We start from the raw sequence: 6,079 nt of genomic DNA, 5'->3' as shown, positions 1-6,079 counted from the left end.
TGAGTGCAGCAGAGATGTCCTGGGGCTCCAATGCCACCCTCCCCCCCCAACAGGGAGGAGGCCCCCAGGCAGAACCATCACCTGATGAGCTCTCTAGCAATACAAGCACGCGGGGGTGAGGGGAGGGTGGGGGCAGGCATGCAGAAAAAGGGAGGGGAAGAGAGGAAAAAAGGAATGAAGTGACCACATGGACTGGGGGAGAGAAGGAGGGGGACACTAGGAACTAAGAGGCTAGCTGGTTTTTTTCCCTTTACTTGCAAGATGTTTTCAGAGGGCAGTTTTTTTTTTCTTTATGCATTTTATGGAGAAGTTTGTCATCAGGGGGGTAAGGGAGTAGTGTAAATAAAAATACAGAATCTGTCTCATAAAATGCCACTCGGACACAGAAGTCAATAGTCGGACTGCGGGTACTATGTACCTTCTATGATGAATGTTCTTGACTTGGAAGAACTAAATGGGTCCCCTGGTGATAAAAGAAAGATTTAAAGAGACCAGAGTTTATAACTGCTGGAATACCATAAGGCACGCTATGACAAAGCGGGGCAGGAGGGGAGGGAAGGGAGGCATAAATCACCTTTCAAAGACCACTTGTTTTAAGGAAAATATATAGATATAAATAAATAGATGGGGGATGGTTGGGAATCACATCTCAGAGGCCTGATTTTCTATGTTCCTGAAGCAGCGAAGCACTGAGGAGGGGGGAGGGGGCTGCAGTGGAGGAGTGGGGGGGCCGAGGGGTGGGCTCAAAGAACCAAAGACCAAAATAAGCCGACCCAAACTGCCCTGCTGGCACCGAGCACTGCTGCCCAGACACGAGAGGATGCCTGACTCACTCCACCCCAAAGCAAAGGACATTACGACGCCCAACAAAACACAAACAGGACAGATCGTAGGATTAGTTGTGACCCTGCTTCACTAACAAGATGTTAACTTGAGGGAGGGGGGTTCAACATTCCATGCAATTAAGAAACACAGAAGGGGAGCACAAGGTTGGATGTGAAACCAGAGAGGCAAGGACAGAACCTCTGTCCGTCCATCCAGCAAGGAGATGTTGGCAGCAGGGCTTAAGGAAGGGGGTGCCAGGTGGAGAGATGCCTGGGTCTCTCTTCCAGCAGGAAGGGTCTGGCCCTCTACCCTGCCTAGTCACCCCTGTCACTTCCAGGCCTGGGAAATCCCACCTTCCCTGGCCAAACCACGGACATGGAAGGTTAAAGAGCGTCTCTGTGGCTTGCTGGTTGGCTCCCCATGTTGAGCCTGCCCCATGTGGTCTGGTGACCTTCTGGCTTCAGGGCGGTGGGATCAGCTACCTCCCTTCGACACGCCTCCATCTCATGGATGGTCAAACCTGGGCCTGGGTGGGGAGATGGCAGTTGGCGCTTTATTAAGAAGACCTACCTTCCATGGGAGTGTTAGGGTCGGGTCTGTTGGCGAACACCACGTCCACGTACTCTAACTGGAGCCGTTCCAAAGAGGCTTTCAGGCCTAGCGAGGAGACACCAGGACCATCAGTGAAGTTCCCGTCTAGGGCCTGGGACACCTGTACAAGGCGCCCAGGCTTATTTTTGATTGAAAGGCGGAAGAGGCCATTGGGTTAATTTTGCACAAATTCACGGTGGGGTTCATCAAGCTATTAGTAAGCATTTATTAAGAGCTTGTTATGTGCCAGGCCCCGTGCTAGGTGGCAAAAACAATAAAAAATAAATTAAAAAGTAGAGACTGAAAAATTATGCAAGGTAGCACAGCAAGGCGGGGAGAGTAAGGATGAGAATTCCTAGGGCAGTCTGGTGTTTTTGTCCAGATGTTTCAACCCCAAAGTCAGCAATGCCTCAGGCCCACTGCTCACTTCCCAGGAAGCTTTTTCCTACAAAATCCAAGGTCAGTGGGTAGAATCCAATATCCTTGTGACCTAGGGAACGAGCCCTGCTCCCTTGAGAAGAAATATTGGCTTATGATCTGTCCTCAAGGGATAAGGACTCAGGAATGGAAGGAGCCCAAGGGGGAATTCAGGACTCCTGTCTCCCAAGTCTTTGGTCTCAAAGACAAACCTTGCATGTGTTGGGGAACCCTTGTGACTGTAGGACATCAGCCTCTGTGGGGATGCTCAGCTGTTATGTTTCCTTGGCTACCATGAAAGGGTCAGGGAGAAGGATTTAGAAAGATAACCTCAACAAACTTGTGAGGTTTGGCTAAAGGAACGGGGCATGTTTAGTCTAGAAAACAGGGAGATTTGTGGGGGAACTGATAGCCATGTGAGTATTTGAGGAGCTACACTATGGAAGAGTAATTAGACTTGCTTTCATTGAATCTAGAAGCAATACCTAGGAGCAATGTGGGAAGGGGGAGAAAGTGAGGGACAAAGAGGTCACTTTAGCTTTGATAAAATGAAAGGAAAACATTCTAACAATTAGAGTTGTTGAAAAGGTTGATTGAAAAAATATCAACCAAAATACAAAATACAAAAATACAAAATACAATATACAAAATGCAAAAAAAACAAAAGGGGATGGGCAGCTTTGAGAGGTAGTGAGTTCCCCATCACTGGAGGTCTTTAAGATAAATTGGGACGACCACTTATCTGAGTTTGCAGAGGAGATATGTGTGGAGGCATGGGTTTTGGGGCTCAATAGTCTCTGAGGTCCTCTCCAAATCCGAGGTTTAGGGACTGTTTAATGCAGAGAAGAAAAGAATTTGGGCACAGGGATAAGAAAGCACGGGAGGAGAAAGGTCCTGCAAAGGGGGTGCCACAGGATCCCTTTCCATGGTGTGGTTAAGAATAGGACAAATAACTCACTACAGTAGAATGTCTTCTCCTGATTCGTTATCATCTCTCCAGAAAAATCACTTATCTGTACTGGGTATTATTCCCTCCTATTCCCCCCAGAGTGCTAGGGTCCTACTAGGGTCTTAAACCAATCAAGTCTTAAGTCTAAGTCTTAAATGATTTAGATGGGGCGGGGAGTTAAGGGGACTTCAATCTCCATAAAAGTCAATAAAGCAATGTCATAAAAATCTAAAGGCTTCCCCTTTATGAGTTGTCGTTCCCCTTTACAAATGTTAAGTTCCTTGAGGCCTCAGTCTTTTGCATAGTGCCTGGCATGCAGTAACTGCTTAATAGATGCTTTATTCATTCATTCATTCTAGAGGTTTTTTCATTCATTCATTCATTCATTCATTCATTTATTCATAGTAGAGGTAGAGTATCCAGAATGAGGGAGCTGACACAGTCCTGCTGTCTTCTGCCACAGTCAGTCCACATCTAGAGTATTGTATTCAGTATTGGGGGCCACACTGGTGAGTTCCATCATGTACCAAGGAGGATGACCAGGATGGTAACAGGAATGGAGATGATGCTATATGAAGAATGAGGAACTGGGGATGAGACAAGAAGGGTGTGTGTGTGTGTGTGTGTGTGTGTGTGCGCGCGCACGTGTGCACGCTTGCGTGTATGCATGCATGCATCTGGTGTGTGGTGGGGGCAGGTGGGAAGAAGGGCATGAATAAAGTATTTGGAGGGCTATCACGCGAAAGAGGCAGTGTTACTGCGGAGCTACGAGGTAGACTGAGAGCTATCCATAGTGGATGCAAGCCTACGCATGTCGTGGGCTCCTTGCTCACTGGAGGGCATCAAGCAGAGCCTGGTACGGGAGAGGGGACTCTTGGGCAGGCACATGTCAGGCCAGGTAGTCTGAGAGGTCCCTCCTACCCGAGGTTCCTGTGATGCTCCATGGAGGAAGAGGACCGGATTACATGAATCTGAGATCTCTACTAAAGAGGCTACAGCAAGCATCTTGGATCTAGGAGTCAGAAGACTTGGGTTAGTCCTGGCTCGGCCACTTAACTGGCTGGGTATCCCTCAGTTAGCCATCCCTTCTTGCCAAGCCTCAGTATCCTCATCTGAAAAATGGGAACAATAATCCCTGCACTACTTACCACACAGGGTAGTTGATGAAGATGGGATGAGAAAACACCTGTGGGAATACTTTGTGACCCGCAAGCCCTTTGAAAAGCATGAGCTACCCCTCCTGCTCTTGGATTCTTTGAGAATTGTGGCCAGTGGATTAGTGGAGGTGGCCCTGGGCCTTACCTTCTATGATGTGCTTTCTGGACAGGCCTCTCTCAGTCTCTGCTCTGAAAAACAGGTCAACGGCATGCATGAATCCAATTTCTTCTGATCCCTCACCCAGATTTTCCACAGGGCCTGGTAGGGGCTTCTGACCATGCCTGGATTCTCTAAAGAGCCTTCCCCTCCATCCTGCCCCTAAGCCAGCAGGCTCTCATTTCTGGAGGTCTGACTAGGGGCTCCCCTCAATGGACAGAACCCAGGATGATCGTGATTGTGGGCAGAATGCCCTATTGATCATTGCATAAGACTGAAGGGTGACAATGGGATCGGTACCATTCCAAGAAACAAACAAAATAAACCAATAACTAAATAAATAAATTGACCTACTTTCCTCCCCAGAAGATTTTGGTTGTAATGACCAGGCTAGATCGTCTGTAAAACAGAAGAAAAGAGGTCATGTTCTTATCATGAATGGGTCTGATTACATACATACATACACATACACATACACGCATACATACATACATACATACATACATACATACATACATACATACGGATTGGTCGGAGTGCTGATCCCAACCATCCCCTGTCACCACCAATCTATCAATTAGTCTTTAAAATAAAAGAGGTTGACTAGGGTGGCCCATTTATAAATGGTCTAACTTGCAATCATCTATACACAAGTATAGATGATTTTAAAAACAAGTATGAAAGTTGGTGAAGAAACACAAATGCCTTCCTCCCCAATAAGGGTTGATCAGGAGTCATACAGAACCAAAGAAAAGGGTGGGCCTTGGATTTTAACAGGCACATATAGACAGGGCCCAAGTTGGCATCTTTCCAGTTCAGAAGGACCCACTGGAGACTGGGCTTCACTGACTAAGCCTTTGGAAGCTAGTGTTGTTACCTCCATGCTGTGGGGCATCTCAGGAGGACATAAGCAAAGGGCCCAGGAAATGCCTAGGACCAGCCTAACTAAGGCTGGTGGGGTCTCTGTATTTCAGCCATGTCAATTCTCAGAGATCCTCTACAAAGCCAAGGGAAGGGTCTTGATTTGGGTCAATGAGAATTGCCAAAGCTCCCCAAAGGATCAATCAGGTCAGCACAGAAAAGTCCTTTGGATGGCAGCTATTGCCTTCCCCTTGGGGGCCATATCCCCACATGAAGCCAACGGTAATCAGGAGCCCTGGTTTCCCCAAGTCAATACTCAGAGATCTCTACCACCACCATGGCCGGTGCCATCACCACACTGCTTCCAGCACTACCTACAGGCCCAGAGGATGACCTAATATTTATTTCCATATGTATTCACCTAAGACATAATCATGAGATTTGCTAATAAGTGCAATTTCCTTTAATTATGGAGTGGAGAGGAATTTATTTTAGGATCAATTATAGCAAAGAAACAACCTTGATGGGACCCGAGGAGGGGTGTAAATAATGAGAGCTGTGGCAGCTTCTTGAAGAACAGCGGCTGAGATTTTAAATGGCACTTGAGAGGGAAAGGAAGGAGACGAGGCACAGCATCCTAATTACTTGTGACATTTCTGAAAATAAAAACGCATTAACCACTGTGCTCATTTGCCACTTCAGATGAAATCACATCTAGTGGTTTGGAGGACCTGAGACACTAGCAAACACCCAGCTAGGGCACAGCATGAAAGGAGGGCAGTGGGCCTTGAGAAACTCCAGGTACATTCACCTGAAGAGAGATGTACAGCTGTGCGCAAAGGAGAGACAGAGGGGAACCCTAGGCTGGCTTGGACTGGGTATGAATCAGCTGAGATGGAGAATGGCTAGGGGGATGGGTATTAGCTATGGGGATTTGAGGCAACAGTGCAATGCAATACAATTCCAACTCGAAATCTGTAGTCCTATGAGGTTAATTCAATTTAATTCCAGCTCTAAATCAATGATCTGAGGAATTTAATTCAATTACAGCTTTAAATCAATGATCTTATGAATTCAATTCACTTCCACCTCCAAATCTATGATCCTATGAATTTAATTGAA

The 6,079-nt window shown here is 46.8% G+C and overlaps 1 long non-coding RNA gene across 1 annotated transcript; it reads right to left on the bottom strand.

Annotated features, from left to right (window-relative positions):
* Positions 1-418: 418 nt before the first annotated feature.
* LOC114037817 lies at positions 419-4,497 on the bottom strand. Its single transcript, XR_003568512.1, has 4 exons — positions 4,451-4,497; positions 4,085-4,128; positions 1,396-1,482; positions 419-463 (listed from the first exon to the last, which is right to left on the bottom strand). It is a non-coding gene; the product is annotated as an uncharacterized LOC114037817 (long non-coding RNA).
* Between the last annotated feature and the right edge of the window lie 1,582 nt (positions 4,498-6,079).

Source organism: Vombatus ursinus, unplaced genomic scaffold, assembly GCF_900497805.2.
Source record: "Vombatus ursinus unplaced genomic scaffold, bare-nosed wombat genome assembly UNPS02010618.1, whole genome shotgun sequence".
Taxonomy (NCBI): domain Eukaryota; kingdom Metazoa; phylum Chordata; class Mammalia; order Diprotodontia; family Vombatidae; genus Vombatus; species Vombatus ursinus.
Note: the sequence above shows the minus strand (reverse complement) of the source record. Positions and strands in the feature narration are given on the sequence as shown.